At 34.7% G+C, this 17,878-nt stretch overlaps 1 protein-coding gene across 6 annotated transcripts in view; it reads left to right on the forward strand.

Annotated features, from left to right (window-relative positions):
• Positions 1–17,878, forward strand: part of CACNA2D3 (calcium voltage-gated channel auxiliary subunit alpha2delta 3) — a 409,731-nt gene that overhangs the window by 269,101 nt on the left and 122,752 nt on the right. The gene's annotated exons all lie outside the window — the stretch shown is intronic.

Below are 17,878 nucleotides of genomic sequence, written 5' to 3' on the forward strand. Positions count from 1 at the left end.
TTTAAAGTAGATTGAATGGGTGATCTAATAACAAAATTGTCATTACCATTCAATTTTAACTTGACATCCTTGTAAAAAATTAAAGTTTAAAGAGAATTTTCTGTAATGCAGTGACTGAACATGCAAACTACTTTTTTTGTGTGCATGTATCAATTGTGGTAGATCTTCAGATTTGCAGATAAAAGTTGTTCATTTTCATGGAATGATCTAAAATAGTTTTTCATCTATTTTCTTTATTGTGTTTCTTTTTATGCAATTAAAATATTTTGATCTCTAAGCTATCCATAGAACAAGAGTTTTGCACAAGTATCTGGCCTTTAGTGCAAAGGATGCCAAGTTTATAATCTAATGAATTGAAGATCACAGATTACTAATAGCAATTTTCTTTTCTTTTTGTTACATTTTACCCTTTGTGACAATAGGACAAATAGAAAATCTTGCAGGTTTCCCCTTGTGCGTTGTTGTTGTTTTTCAAGGGATTTTGTTTGCTTATCTGGAAAGTTTTTAGTACTTCTAGGAGGTTTGGTTTTAAATAAGCAGAAGAACCTTTAAAAAAAAATGCTGTGAAGAGTTTTGCCTCCTTTTCATATTTGCTTAAGTCTCTTATTCTTCAGCTGAGTGATATAAAATAAATACTAAAACTGTAGTTACCAAGGAAAAAAAAAATTTCTTAGAAATGTTATTTTGAAGCAGTTTAATTATGTCAGTTCTTATTTATATTTAAGGATGTGATATTCCAGATTCCCTTTGTTCTCATTCTGTTAGTGCATCACGATGGTGAGAAGAAAACTACCTCTTATCACAGTCAATTCGGAGCATCCCAAAACATGGGAAGATGACTAGGGAAATCTAGTTCTCATTCACCTCTTGATTTTTATGTGTTCGAAGTAATCAATGTGCATGTATGCTGAAGGAAGTTAGTTTGCTAGGGAGAGCAGCAGAAAGAGATCCATGTACTTATTGTATACATGTTTTAGTCCAACTTTGTTCTCGGATTAAAAGTATTGCTGTAGATGAAATCTTTTTCTCAACACCCAAGTCTTCCCCTTTTCCTACTAACCAAGTTCAAAATGCTGCTTCAGCATTAATTTTAGATTTCACTTTCTCTTTTCCTCTGTTAGTCTTTATTTCTTTGATCACTGCAGGGAGGAATATATTTAGAAAAGTTATGCTAACTTTTGGTAATTCTTCCATTAGTTATGGAAAGTCTAAGGAAAATGAACAGCTTAGTATAGTGTGAAATTCTAGCTGAATACAGCAGGGATGTGTGTAGATGCAAGTGAGTACTTAAGGATTTTAGAGGGATGTAAACACATACTTCCATACACACATTTTCATGAATGTCTGAAAGCTCTTAAGAGCCTTAATACTATAATAACTATTAAAACAAAAAGATTTAAAACCAGAATACAATGATCGTCTTAGTTGCAAAGTTCTTTTCTTCTCCCTTCTTCATCTTATCCTATAAAACAAAACATAAAACTCATAAACAAAGAACAGAATAAATTAGAGCGTTCATATGCAAAACTTTGGAAATAGCCATGGAAGGAATCTACTTCAGTTAAGATGTCTGGCAGCTGTTTTCAGAAGCTGACTCCTCGGTCATTTTGTTTTGGAGTTAGAAGTGCCACCCAAATGATCCTCTCCATTTTCACAAGCAGTTTGTGTCCCTTCACCTCTATGGCTTCTGCTTAGACCTTGTTAGCTAAGAAATGGGAGTGTGCTGCCAGAAAACTTAAATGTTCTTGTCATCCGGTTGTGTCAAAACATCTGTGGCTAGGTTGTCAGGACGGCACATGGGTGTAGTACATGTCACTATGTTTTAATAACATCCCACACCCTCACCAAAAACGAGAGTTGACCAACTGCTGTTTGAGAACAAGCAACAATATGCTGGAGCATACTAGGATCCAGACAGAAACATTATCAGTGACTGTAAGTCTTCTGACAAAGGAGTGCTGTGATCTTAAGAGCTGTCATTGACTCTCTGAAATCCTTCTAAGTTAGGTCTTTGAAGAACTGGACTTATTCATCATTGCTCTCTGTTCGGTAATTTACTTGAGAAACAGTCTTTGAAGACTAACTTGAGCTAATTCCAAAGTGAGCTTCACAATAGTTAAGTGCTGTTTCTTTGATAGGTCAGTAGTTTAGGTGCTGCCAATACCATTAGAGAAAGATCTCGAGATTTTGAAATATGTGTATAAGTCCATCAGCATGTTGTGTCCTGATTCAGTCCTGTGGTTCCATATTCCACACTTTTCCTAGCACCAGCCTCTTTTCCATTTGCACCTCTTTACTCAGGAGTTTGGTATGCACTGAAAGTGAGTAAGCGTTGTTGGATCCTTGCAGGCCTATGGGAAAGAGAATTTGGGTTATCAAGACGAAAGGGACAGGCAGATATTTCTTGATTATGAAGTCTAATAGAAGAACCATCTTGCTATATCTTGGTGTTCAGTTGTGTAGAGGCACAATAAGAGTTACAGGTAGGACATCTGGTTAATGGGCCCTAGATGATGGTGTTTGGATATTATTCCACCAGACCAGTTTCAGTATAATTTTTCTGCCTCAAAACTAGGTCAGATTTTGATCTGATACTGCTACTTTAACATCACTAGGGCCTACAAGTACTTAATGCCTCAGAAAATAGAAAAACTTAATGGGTCCTTAAAAATAGAGTTGGATTTCTAAATGAAGCCTTCTAATGATGCTCCTTCCTGAGTAGATAATAACTGTAAGGTATGAAATTATTTCAGGAAAGTAACAATATTTAATTGGTCGGTTACTTTATTTAAGGGTATGTGCAGCCATAGCAGGTCAAGACAGGTGAATATACTGAGGGAAGATGAAAAAGTGCCTGGGCAATGAGATATTTTAAGTAAAGTGATGTATAGAGCTAGTATCTTGGGGAGATGGATAATTATCTATAAAGTACAGAAGCCCTTAATTCATTCTCTTGATAACATCTGGAACGGAGAGAAACATTACCTTTTTTTCTGTAGGAAATGGAAAAAGGAAGACTGGACTGGCACCTGAATTCCCACTGTTTAAATGCTTACAATTGAGAATTTGTTTATTGAAGCATGTAACTTGACTTGAACCTTTTCTCACTCTTTCTGGGGAAATTTGTTTCTCATAAGTATACCTTAGGATATTCTCTGGTTCTAATGCACCGTTGAGTTCATCTCCTTCAGGCTATTAGTTTCAAGCTGTGAGCACATTCAGACGTGCATTACCATATTGGCCCTGTTCACTTTCCAACTGGAAGATTGCTTTTCATAAAAAGGACAAGTTATTACTTCATTTAATATTTTGAGTTGTCTAGTGCTTCGGAAGCAAAGAGTTCATTAAGAAACAAAAAGCATTCAGACAGATCATGACTAAGTATTTATGAAATACTAACAAGGAATATTGTAATTAGATTATTACATATATGATTCATCAATTTCAATTTAGTTCTCCTCATCCTTATAGAATGTATAACGCAAGTGTACTCTTGCAGGTTCTTTGCATAAATTTGGTAGGAAATATAGGAAGCTAACACTTAAAATATATGTCATATCAGTTTCAAAATATTTTTAACTGTGGAAACTGAGATTCTGGAATACAACTCTTTATGAGTGATGAATTCTGAGCCAGTTTCAGAGAAGCAATGGAGCTGTGCATGAGATTGTGTACAATGTGCAGATATAAAAAGCTCCTACAGACTCAAAGCTATTATGCTGGCATTTTTTCCATCTAGGAGTTTTGGGTAAGGTATTGTGCTGTTTAGTTTCTCTCCCATGCACTCAATTTTATTTCTGCTCAATGCACAGAAGAGCTTTTATGAAGTAACAAAAATAAAATACTATCCCATTTCCACTAGCTTCTGTTCCCAGAGATATCTTCAAATGCTTTTGGTAGCACAAGTTAATTGTGCTATTATAATAAGTAGATGCAGTTAGCATTTTTATCATGGTAAATGTTCCCTGGGCCTCTATTTCCAAAGTAACTTATAGACTGTAGTATTGGAATGCATTAAAATACATCAGGGCATTCAGAATTCTCCTGTATATCTACGGCAAGTAAATATTGCTAATCACTGCAGAACTGAATGTCAGGAAATGTCATTAATCAGCAGCTGCTAACAGAAAATTTACACAGAGGCAGTAAATGATTTTTTTAATGCCAGTTTTAAAAACTGAAGATCTGTGATGTTGTGTTGTAGTTTTTTTGTTTGTTAGCTTTGTTCTGTTTTTTTCCTAATTCAGTGTAGGAATTGATTATACCATCTAACTCTTCCTTTGCGGCCAGCATCTATTAACCTTCCATAATTAATAGGGTTTGATCGGGGTATGCCATAAATGCTAACTGGCTCTGATGTTCCCCTGAAAATTTCCTTTTCTTGCTCTGACATTTATTTATATGGACACACCTGGGGGAGGATAGGCCATGCTTGAATATCAGGCCTTCCGTCAGGTACGTTTATTTTTAAAGTAAGGTTCTTCAAACACTGATTTGTCTGCTATGGACCTGTAGTGATCTTTTCTAAACAGAGATATGAGAGCAAAATTAGAAGGTAGCCCAAGGAGTGCCTTCTTATCAACTCTCAGCCCAGATTATTTTTCTTGGAAAAATACAATAACTCCAACTATTTCATCTTTTCCAAAATTTCTGTAGGAGAATGATTACATTTTGAGGATTCCGACCATCTGCTCCAGCAATGATGGTCTGCTGTATTTGCACTGGAATCTTATAGATAGTGCTTGAAAAATAGCAAGGGTGATCAATACAAGAAATGTACACACAATAAAAATATTATGCATGTATCTATATGTAGTTGCAACATCCCTTGAGGCTGATCATCTTGGGACTGTTTGTGGGAATCTTCACTGGCAGTCCAATAAAAAAAGTCTGCAAGTCATGAATTTATAATTTCTCTGCTCCAAAATTTCCAGTCACAGTAATGAAGCACTCTCACTTTTTTTTACTGAACAGCTCTAATCTGTTTGTTTTACTGCTGAATCTAGAATAAATGAATTATCATTAACAACATTAACTGCTTCATATTCAGTAAGATCTGTGTCAACTGTCAAAACATAACGAGTGCTCAAGAAAGTAAATGAATAAACCTCTCAACCGGATAGAATTAATGCATATTCATTATCTTTTGAGATGCAGCTCCAAAGAACAATGGATGTTGTTTCTTTTTGCTAGCAAATGCTCATCCGATTTACTTATGTTAGGCAGCAGGGTGCAAATCAGTACAAAGAAGCTGTGCTGCTTTAATTTGAGTTTAGAGCCCTTGCTCACACACCAGCAGTGCAACAAACATGGCACAGTGTGTCCCAATAAAACACACACATTCGGAACCACTCCCCTTCCCAAAATGAAAATGAGGACATGTACAGGAAAATAAAATTCATATTGACCTGATAGGAGTATGGATACTATAAGAGTATGTACACTGTTACATTCAGTGCATACAAATTAGAACATGCCATGCACATACTTGTATATATGTGTGTACTGTGCAATTTTTGAAGTAAACTACTTTGATAAATTATGTTTGCTTTACTCCACTGCTAGTGCTCGAAGTTATGCTATTAGGGCAATTATCAGTGATTGCATTAAGCACAGAGTGTATTACTACAGAGAATTAATTGCTGGTTTTCAAAACCACTAGGAAAAAATGTTGTAAAGAAATGGCGATATTTATTTTAATGAATTAACACTTTTCATGTGTATTTATGTATGTAGTATTTACACTATAAAATGCTATATGCTATACATCAAGAAGATGTTTAAAACATCAAAAACACAAGCAAAAACAAAAGTCCTGCACTTTAAGAGGAACATAAAATTTCCTGCTGGGGATGTGGAACATGGAATGCCATCTGTATTATATGGCACTGAGAAAACTGATTACGTTTGGACCTCTATTTCATAGCAGATGGGTTCATTAAATTTAATAGCCTCCAGAGCCTTTAGGAACAGTGTTAAAAACATGTGGAACATGCTGAGACACTTCACTTCTCGCCCCACAGTCATTATAACTCTGGCTCAGACTATAAATATTACAGTACTTTATTTCCATTGAAACGGATTACTATTATAATTATTTTTCCTAGTGTACGTTTGCATGAGAAATGAAGAATACACATCCTACTTCTTCAGACTTTGAGATATGTGGTTGGTTTCTTTAAATGCATTTTACAGTTCTTTACACTTTGGAGGCTTTAACTTTTGATTTTTCTGCGACATCAGCAAGCAGCTGTAAAGTCACAACCAAACTCAGTATTAAGAAGCTCTGCTCCAAATAAGACAAGCATTATATTAAAGCATAGAAAAGAGATCAAAGTAGCACTACATCTTGGCTTTTAGCTGTATGTTGTTTCTCTTTTTTAGTATTTTATATGATAGGATAACTGACTTTGGCCTTTGTTCATCTTTCAGCATTAGTGCATTATAGACATTAAATATCCAATTTCAAGATTGGATTTTGCAGTTCCTGCAAAAGAGTTTATTTAAACAGGTTTTTTTTAAAAATATTCTCAGTATTTGATAGCTAAGGGAATATTTTGGAGCTATTTACTCTGTTATTTTAAATTGTTTCAGATGAGAACATGGAAATTTTACTATTATAGATGTTTAAGGGCTTAGGCAACTGTCTAATCTTTTTCTAACCCTGCATTTAGAAGTTGTAGTGTTTAAACTAATACATATAATACAAAAATTGTAATACTAGTTCATGATTTCTTTTTTCCAGGAAGTACAGCAGTGTCACATTAACCATATCAGAAATATGAGATCAATCTCCTAAAGTGCACTTCTAAATAATCCTTCTGTTTTCTTTCCTACTGAATGATGTGTCCACCCACAGTATCTTCTGCTGCTTTCTAAGATCATTTTTCTTTTTGATTTGTGCTGAACATTTTAATGAGCATTTTCCCCTTCACATCAGTGGTGTCAATTTTGCCGCTGACCATTGTTGATATGATTACCACTAACATCCTACAAGGGTAGATGATGTATAATAATAAGGTTAAATGAGGATACCTCCTTAGTATAATTTAGGGTCATGCAAAGTATTAGGTAAGAGTCATTAATTGTTTAGAAGGAGCACAGATAGTGGTGTAAAGACACAGATAGTGCAGGTCAACGCTATAAGCAATAGCCTATGAGATCTCAAGTGTTAAGGGTAGTAAATGAAAGTATGCATAAATGCATGTTCCAGTCTTTCAGGTCATAGTGTTTTCTTCTACAGGGTTCCCATAAAAGTGCTATTTGTCCAAATCTTAAAAATGTGGAGTTCTTGCTTGTTTTTGATTGAACATTTTTCATGGACTTATGTGGACAGTGCGGTATTTACAGCTCTTAAAATGTTCCAGAGAAGTTACATCCTCAAAGCACATTCTGTAATGAAATTTTGGAAATAAAGAATCATAACGTTTAAATGTGAACATGGTTTTCTGTTTTGAGAGCTGTAAAGTGCAAACATGACATTGCTATTAACAGTTAAAGGATTTTTTTGTCACTTTTGCTGTAAATATCATGTATCTTGTCCTTCAATTACTTTGCCCGGAATTACTGTTTCTTCTTACAAGAAAATTGATTTCGATGTATGTTAAAAAGAATCCATAGAATTACATGTATCTGTAGGGTTCACCTGCTGGATGTTCTCTCACCAGTTACTATAGCCTATTTATGGAGAATTGCTCCTCTACTGAACGTGATTAACAGGCACATTCATGCCAAAAGGGGTATTGGTCTCATTTGCAGACACCTGCACACTAGAGATAAAGCAGTTTGGGACAGTTTCCAGCTGTGGTCTACCAATGACATATAGTGCCTCTAGGTGAGGGGACAGAAAATGCTTTTTATTTCCCGTGTTTCACAGATAATTTTCTGTTTAATTATGACAGAAATGGGAATCAAAAGGTGACAAGTCAGTAACTAGAGGGAGAATTTTTTTTCTAGGTCTTCATATGTTATGTTGAATACAACATTTAGGGGGATGTTTCTGTTCTTAATGAACTTGACTACCTAAAGACATGAGCAGCCAAAACTGTTTGCCCATCTTTGATCTTAATACCTCTATTGTGAGTGAAATCTAACTAATTACAGGGAAATTGTATCTATTTGGTCAGATATATTACCTTTTTTTCCTCTGTGTATACGCCTTCAGTTTTCATGTATTAGATTATCTACGGTAAGTGATAGAGTAGGAAATCAATGAGTTTAGCATAATGTACTCTGATCTTATGTATGCCATTCTTTGACTAACTGGAAGAAAGAGGGCAGTGAAGAAGTTATATACTTTTTCTTCACTGCTGGAGTAGAACCTGAAATAATAAGAAAAGTTCCATTAAATTATTGCTGCCATTTAAGTTTTGCTTCAGTGGCAGAATTCAGTGCATAAATGAAAAAAACAAGAAAGAATAAAAGGAAGTAATCTTCTCTTTTGTCTATTATTCTGCAGATACTGAAATTGTTATTTATAGCTGAGATATTTTTGTTCAATCAAGAGATTTCATACAACTCGTTCATACACATAATACAGTATCCATGTGAAAGTTATGTTTGCCAGTCATCATGATTAAGATTTACTTTGAACTTAGTAATTTCTGAAGAAACTACTCAGAAATGCATTTCATTCTACAAGGAATACGATGTTTTCGCATGATGTCCTTGCTGCTTGACAGCAAGGTGTTTCACCTTTCTCTCTGTAGTAAGGTTTGACATAAAGGGTTTTCAATAGCCATTCCATTTAAGGGCTTCTTTTACATAACATCAATAATTTTTAAATAATTTTTACAATGGAGTTCATTTATTAGCAGAAAATAATACGAGGGGATGTATACTAGAAACAATACAGCAATATCAAGGAGCTGCCTTACTTAGTGAAAAAAAAACACCTAAAGCAAAAACACATAAAGAAAAAGTGTCTAAGTCAGCTGTATAACTTGCATTCCATATAGGCTACATTTTTTGATAATTCCTGTTAAATTTACTCTGCACGCTCTCCATTTATTTACCTTAAGTTACACGATGTAAACAGAGGACAGATTAAAACTCAGTTAAAGGTTTGGTTTGTATTTCTGTAAGCTGATGGAATAATTCTAACGTTTTCTTTGTTGGATTAAATCCTTAAAATTCAAGATTTTCAGTGAAGATAAACTTGTCTTTTTATTGAAAAGATAAATTTAGTTTTCTTCTTTCCATTCCTTTATCTTCTTTTTGCTACAGTTTAGTTAGAGAATATGGACATACAGCTCATTTTTCACAGGCTGATTTTGAGGTTTTTGCAGTGTAGCTAACTACAAGATGGTGATTTGCCAAATTTTAGGTCCTGACATGCCTAAATATGCCCTTAGCATTTGCAAACAGTTCTAACTCAGAGATAGCTGAGAGAATTTTGACTCTCTATCCTGTGAGTTCCTCCAGTGAAGGAATGAAGTGGGTTTTTGTTTGTGGGTTTTTTTTTTTTTTTTTAAACCTTGTAGATGATGTAATAAGGAGAAAACAGCAAAAGACAATGAGGAAATTTGCTGCAGGCTGAAAGCATTCCTTGAGCTAGATTTCATAAGCACGGTATTAAATTATGACAAACTGCATATCTGAAATTAACTCAGATCGTCTAGAAATTCTGTCATTTTTTTTTCTTCTTCTAGCATAACAGTCCTAACTTTTGGTCATCAAGTCAAAGGTGGCCCTTAGGAAGCTTTGAAATTCCAAGTAGTGAAGAGTACAAACAGAAAGCTTCTTGCAAAATAAAGTAGCATGAGAAATGTAACCCTTTCTACAGAGTGAGTGAATCTTTATATAGCCTGATGAATTCAACTTGCAGTGTGAAAAGTCCATAAAATGCTCCATGGCTTTCTCAATAAAGTGTAGCTATAAAATCTCAGTGTAAAACTGGAATGGTGAGATACATTACCCACATTTTGATTAAAAGGACATGGAAACAGTAACTGTTCCTCAGAACGGAGCTGATGAATAGGGAGCAGCATTGATTAGAACGCTTTATCAGTTTATGTCAGCACCAGACAGATCTATGATACCAATCTTCCCACAGGCTGCTAAAAATATATTGTTTTTAAATATCTGTTGATAGATTAGGAGTTTATCTAACTAAGAGATTTCATAGTGTTAAATTATGTTGTCTGATTAAAGATTATTTTTTTAATTCTTTATTTCATGATACATTTTTAAACTAATACTTCTAACAGTTAGTGACTTAAACACCTGCTGTCTGATCTCTACTAGCAGTTGCTTTGTGCTCATGCATGAAGACCTGAAAACTGTTTCTGATTTGGAGGCTCACAGTGGCCACCTTGCTGCCCCTGAGTTTTAGCAATTGCTGTTTTCTAAATAAACATTGAACATTTGCTTCTTAAATGTTTGTAGCAAACCTGGACACCTGCACAGAGTATACCACCTTTCCTTACAAAGCAAAAAAGCCCATGTACTCATGTATGTGAGCTTCATTCTTGGGTTTCTAAGTGCAGCATTTGTGCATTATTTTTACACACAATTTGTTTCTTCTCATTTGTGTATGCTTCCTCTGAAATAGTGCAGATGTTTCTGAAGATTAAAGCAGTTTGTGTTTGCAAGTTGCTAAAAGAGAGAAAAGATTATTCCCTTCATAAAGCTGTTTGAAGCTTTTAATTTATTAGCTGTGCAGCTCATGCATTTCCTACTGCTTTCTAGAACTTTTGATCTGTATCTGTGGATTTTTTTTCTCATGAAATGAAACGGTGATAACACTTCAGTGCCTTATTTCTTTCCTTTAAAAAGTATCCCCTATCACTTATCAGCTCAAGTAATCTTTTGAGCATATAGTATGTACCTCATTATGCCCTCCAGCGTACTTCCTCATTCAGAGCTGTTCTGGACCATTGGCTTACTGACATAATCTTCAAGGTATTTTGTGGTAGCTAAATAAAAGTTTGTATAATAGTTTTGTATTTTTAAAAGTGATAACTGAGGAAAAAAGGAATAAAATGTAATACTTTATCATAATGCATGGTGCCTAGCATAGCTATGATTTTTAAGTAAGAGTAAAGGACAGATTATCATTTGTATCATTAGTGTATCTTTTAGGTAACTAATGTGGCAGATTTTTCCCTGTATAAAAACGTTCAATATTTTATTTCTAAGTGAGAATTAGTTCTAGCACTTAGGTCTGTAGTGATTCCAGTCTTTGCTTCAGATTTCGAGAATCATCTAGTAGATTGCCTAACCCTTTTATAACAACAAATGGAGCAAAGAGAATCTAGGATAAGGATAATGGAGAGCAAAATAGTGTTAAATGTTAAGTATTGTGAGTGGGTTTAGTCTATGGATTTCAGAGCAAATTTTTTGCAGAATACGATTTTTTAGTATTAATTCAGACTCTTTGACACAGTGATGCATAAATCTTTTAATAGATGAGTTTTACCTTCTTACTTGTAGTAACATGACAAATACGTAACAACATACAACGTAACAAAATGCTGTCTTCTGCAGGAAACTGTTTGCTGTTTAGAATCTCTCTCCATTGTATGCTTTGCATTCACACTCGAAACTGTACTGATCTTGACATGATGCTCTTTGCATGTAATAAATTCTTAAGTGCACATGCCACAAGGTTGTATGATACGCCTCAAGGTTGTACCTGATACACATTGTGCATAATGCAAACCTTCATCATGGTATGTAGTAAAATACCATTAGTGATAGTAAAAATTTTCTTCAGTTCTGTTAGATTGCGAATATTAACTTCAGCAAGGGTGAAAAGTAAGAAATGCTGAACGTGTCAAGTTTCACTAAGTACTATCTGTAAATGTATGGATTGATTGCAAGAGCAAGGTAAAGTGAGAGAGAGGAAGTGGAAGCAGAGTAGTGCTACACCCTCCGCTTCTGGTAGCGTAGCTTTCTGAATGCATGAGAAACAGTACTGTATGAAAAAGGTTGGTAAAAAGAGTGTTCTGGCATAATTCATGCATTCTTCCTACAACTGTTCTCTTTTAAGATATGCTGAGTGATGGCAAAGCACACTATGGAAATACGCCTGTTTTAGAAGTTCAATCCCAATGCAATCACAGTAATATACTAAAAATCATAGACACAATTAGCGAATGTAAGTTTTAGAAGAAATTCTGGCTTGCTTTATGCATTCATTAAGTTAAATACACTTTCATCCTTCCCTAGAAAAGTGGTTATTCTTCAGATGTTGGTCTTGCATTGATATATGGAGCAAATAAGATCTAATACAGAGCAAGATCAAAAGTGAATTGAACTCACTGAGAGATTCTCGTTGACTCTGATGGGTATTGGATAAGATCTTTATTTCATTTTGAATCGAGGTCAGAACGGATTTTTATGGTGAGAGAAAGAGGATATGTGTCTAGCTTCTAAGAGGATTTGTGATCTAGATTATTTCTGTCATTTCTAGAAGGACTGTCAAAGATGGAAGAGCAAGTTTGTGAGAAGAGTTGAATGAATATGTGCATATGAACCGAACTTCTGATGTTGGTTCTTTTCTTCCTTCTCTCTCCCTTTCTATCTCTCCCCTTGGTAATTCAGAAAAAAATCTTTACAATACAATGACCCTTCTTTTGCCTTTTCTTTGAAATACTAGTATGATGTTTTCAGTTTTGATTTTACTACAGTGCAGTTATTATTCTCATGAACGTCTAGTAGGAACATCTATTACTTACTAGTGAAAAGTAGTAAAATAGATCTCACTCTTTTTAAACACCTGCACAAATCTAAAATTTTTTTAGTTTTTCTTAATGGTGTTTGGAATTAATCTTATTTCATGAATTCGTTCTGTTTCATCAATCTTAAGCTGCATGGCTTATTTGTACAATCAGTACACTTTTTTTTTAATGATTATAGTTTCTAACTAAACTCTGAATTTAAATAAATCATTCTTGGTAGTTTCAGTATAGTCTATTATGTAAACAGTTTGTATCTATTGGGAAAGCATGAACTTAATTTATGTGATTAAAAGAATCATGGGCATAGAATCATGGAAGAGTTGAGTCTGGAAGGACTCCCTTGAGATTGCTTAGTACAATAGTGTGCTTGATCAGGTTCAGGTTGCCCTGAACTCTGTCCAGTTGAGTTTTGAATATCTCCAAAAATGGAGACTCTGCAACCTCCAGTGTTTAATCTATCACTATTACAGTGAAAAACTAGGAACATTCCTCCAAATATGGAGGGTTTTTAAATTTAACTTCAACACAAAGTGGAGAGAGCAGTTATAGAAAGGTGCAACTTAAACATGTTAGCATTTGAGCATATTTAGATCTGGTTTTTGTTAATGATTCTCTTTTTAGCAGTAAGATTGATAGACAGCAGATTAGAAAATATTAAAAAAATATTTACGTTTTAAGATTGTATTTCAGAAAATGCTTTAAGTCTTTGAAGGGTAGCACCATTTTTTACAAATGTTTGGGATATGTATGTAATTTTTTAGTGTTCTACTATTTGTTAATTACAGTCTGATATTTAATTCTAGTCTGATCTCTAGTCTGAAAGATACACTGTTTTCTCTTTTGCATATTCACAAGAGCTAGCATCTTTCTGTCTTTATAGAATTATTGGTAAAGAATGAGCTAGGATGATAGTTTTCGTCTATATTTTATGACTCTCCTCTCCATAGCAACATTTACACTTCCTCTGACTGGAATACTTTGTATGCAGTGCAGTCTATCCTTGACTGAACTGCTGTAGTTACTGCAAAATATGTGGTGGCATAGTAAAACAATTATGTGAACCAGAGAAAGATTTGTTATTGAATCCCTTGAAATATCAAATGCATTTTCCTTACAGATACTGGCCCAGTAAGCTGCAGGTTATCATCACTCTTAGTACTTATACTGAAGTCTTAGCATCAGGAACATCTCAGTAGGAGGCTGAATTTTATTTGTTCCTGCATGCACATAATTGTCTCTGATGCCACTAGTTCTTACAGGCATCGCAGAAGAGACTAAATGCATGGATTGTAAAAGAAAAATTGCCTGAATTGCAAGATTTAAATGCTGTAGCTGATGGCAAGTAGAGTCTTTGAATCATATTTAAAGTAGGGAAACAACATTTTCTGCTAAAAACTGAAAGAGTTTGAATTCTTTCTCTCTGTGCTCCCCCCAGATTTTTACCATCGTGGGTAAGATCTGTGGAAGCCTACCTAGTAATACAGAACATGCATTGTCTCTCTTTTTGCAAATGCGTAAACTGTTATTCACTCCTACGTTGTGTGATTCCATAAAACATGGCCCGTATTATATAGTTTCTGGCACATATATGCACTATCATCTGTTTTTGTCTTGACCTTCTCTGATGAGCTTCACCGGAGTTTCTTTTTTCTGCGGTGTTAACTATAGTACCTACATACTTACCACAATATTTCACTTTCCTGGAAAACTATTTCTAAAAAGTTAAAGTTCTGATGGGCATATTCAATTTTAACTTCAGAGTCAGTATGTGAAATGTATAGAATGAGTCAGAATGCTGTTGTCAAAGCGCCATAAACTTAGCTATCTTTTGAATGGTCTGAAAGATTTCACTGATTAGCACACTTCCAGTAACTGATTCATCATTATTTCAATGCATTTTCTGTGGACTGTGTCAAAAATAACAAGGAGAAATCACATAGATGAAAAAAAAAAAAACCAATAAAATAAGTAAAATGAACAACTGTATGCAACTGAATTTACAGAAAGCTTTCATTAAGTAAACATTAATTGATCTCATACTATTTTAGACTGGATATTAAGAGGGGGATATTGAGGATATTAAAATTCTCAGTTAGTCAACATCTATACTAATTGAAGTAAAACATTCTTAATTCTAAATTCTTCATTGACCATGTAGTAATCTGAAGAAAATATATATAAATATCACAGACACGTTGTCTCTTTCTCTGGTTTGACCAGTCAAACTTGCTTTCATTTTTGTATTCTTTAAATAGAAGAACATAGACCAAATAGAATTTAGAATCAAAGCAATGAAAGTAGAGACCTTCGGTGAAGTAGTGGATCTGAACAGATTACCCACTGAGTCTTTGAACTCATTTTTCAGAATGACTGACAGCTTGCTGTTAATGCATTTGATAACATTTTCACTTTCTGCGTTGCTGCCCATGTTGATGAAGGACACGTAGTAACCCAAGAGTGAAGATCCTAATGGTATATGAGTTTTAAATGTGTTTTTTACTTGGAAACACACGTAAGCATTAGTCTGGCTCAGGTTATGGCTGCATAAGTACCTAGTTCCAAACAAGCTGATTGAAGGCATGTTAGACTAATAGAAGCCATTCTGCAATAGAAAACATGAGTAAGCATATGAGTCTGGTGCAGTGTACCTGGCTGAAATCTCAAGCATGTTAAATGATTTCACTCTTTAGAGAAGCCTTCCATAAAGTAAAAACAATAATATTTATTTTGGGTATTAATTAGCTTTTGAGATCAATGTAATTTAATGGATTACTCTACCTACGAAAACCTTTAGTTGTAAAGTCAGTGAATGTGTCTACACTACAAATACCTAATTCATTTCATTTTTTACATGAGTACACGTGAGTTGAAAATGCATTTAGCAGTTGAATCAAGAGAAAAATCTACTTGACTGTTCTTAAATATTACCTTAAAATATTGATAAACTTTTGGAATCAATGTAAAAACCAATCTGTTTTGCAATTGCAAATGTCATCACTGTCCCTTATTGCCTATAAATAATTTTATTTGGGAATATATATTTTTTAATTGTGTTTAAAAGTTTGAAATCCCTCTGTAAAACTATTTAGTCTATTTGTAATATATTATGGGAAACAGCAGCCTGAGACAAGGGGTAAGCTCTGATTGCTATTCCTGATGGGAATGTCATACTGTATTCAACACTTTGTTTACTCAATCCCTTGCTTGCTTTCTTACTCTGTTTCACCTATGCTGTCTTGTCATTTGGGGCTTAGGTGTTTTTGTTTTGACTGCAAGCATCATAAAACAAAGGATTTTATTTTCCATAACTGTAAAGAAGTGTTTGCAGAGATCTAGTCAATGCTTGATGACTTCATTATGAATAAAGTACTTTGTCACGTTTTGAGATAACTTGAGAAAAATATTACAGACACAGAGACATCTCATGCAGGTACACTTAACTGTTCTATATTTAGTATTTTAATAAAAAGAGTTTTCTTTTAGAATTTTTAAGTAAAATATTGAACTCAAAGTCATGCTATATTATTTGGCTCACAAAGAAACTTCTCAGAAGAAACATAGCTGAGTTTGCTCCAGTACAGCTAGCAGTTGTTGCTGCTGCTTCATCACTAATGTCTTCAGAGGTTCTTCCTCAAGCTGGTATGTTACTGGGTAGAAACATTAGAAGTTTGTTGATAACAGAGAGACTATTTTCCTTTCCATATGTATTTTACAAGATCTGGGAAGTTAAAACCAGCCTTCCACAGATTCGCAGCTTTGTAGGTTTGGGTCCAGATTCCTTCTGCTCATTTTTCTTAACTCATACACAAATCCCGTCATAAAACAGTATTTCTTTCAAGTGTTTTATAAGTGTGATGCTGAATGAAGCTGCTACTACTCTTTGCTCCCTGACTTTCTGGACTTCTTTTGTTAAGGATGAGAGACTATGAGGTATGGCACAAAGGAGTAGTACTCATTAGAACTACTGGTCCTCTAACATATGCCTTCTGCATCTGAAGGCAGTATTTCAAATCTGTCTAACTTTTCTGTTTCTTCTACTTACACTGACCTCACAGTTATCTGATCCGAGGAATAGTTGACCTTTAATGCTCCTTAGCCTGTCTTGACTTGTTTTATCACTTTAGTAATGCCTGTGATTTTTCATTTTTTTTTTTTTTTTCATAATACCAAATGCTTTTCCATGAAGGACTCAAAACAATACTGGACTATTTGCAAGCATGGAAAGTGTGACACTATGTGCAGTAGCGGTATGGAAAGCCTCAAACAATTACTTGTTCTGTTACCTTGTGACAGGGCCCTAAGATGATATGAATTTAGAGGTGGAATTCTCACTGTCTTCTTGGAATATCAAGGGTTTGAGTTCTCTGAGGAGTATATTTTTGTAGTATAAAATAGAATATGAAAAATTATTTGGTTTAAAAGAAAAAAAAAGGGGAGGGGGGCTTCTGGGAAAGGTAGATTGAAATGAAAGAATCTGAAGGCAAATACCCCTCCCTTTCCTTCACTGTGTTCTTGCAAGATCCTGTGCACTAAGCTTGCTCTTTATCAGTTTTTTTTTTTTTTGGTTGCAATAAGATTTACAGAGTTCCATCAGGATTGTTAACAAAGTCTGTGTTTCTGTTTAAAAATCCTCCCAGGTTTTTCCTGGTACTTCTGTGTCTTCAGGCTTCTGTCCCTGCTACACCTGTAGTAGGAGGATGGTAAACTTCTCCATCCTCCACCCACAAGAAGACAGTAAATGGCCATACTTCTTCCTTGCACTTCAGTCACAGTCGTTTTAACAAAACTAGGAGCAAGTCAAACATATATATGTCTGATCATGTGTCTTCTTGTATTGTAGATCATCAGAAAGAGGAAGAGGCACTAACAGAAAAACACATAGAAACTGGAATAGTTGTGCCTGGAATAGTTGTGCCTGATAAAGCTCACAAAGTGACATAGTTTACCATAGATGCAAGTAGAATAAAAAGTTCTGTGGAGTTTTTTAAAGGATCAGGAAAAAAGTGCCTCTTGGCAGGGTATAAGGCAAACCCCAGGAAGCAGAGGTACCCACTGGGTTTTGCACAGACAGGCAATTTTTAGACTATGCAATAAAGGGACAGACCAGAGAGCTATTACTGTTATTGTTAGGAAAATTATTTGTTTCCTATGGCCTCCCAGAAGGGGTAATGTCAGACAAACCTCCATGGTTTATT

This window comes from Gallus gallus, chromosome 12, assembly GCF_016699485.2.
Source record: "Gallus gallus isolate bGalGal1 chromosome 12, bGalGal1.mat.broiler.GRCg7b, whole genome shotgun sequence".
In the NCBI taxonomy this organism is placed as follows: Eukaryota; Metazoa; Chordata; class Aves; order Galliformes; family Phasianidae; genus Gallus; species Gallus gallus.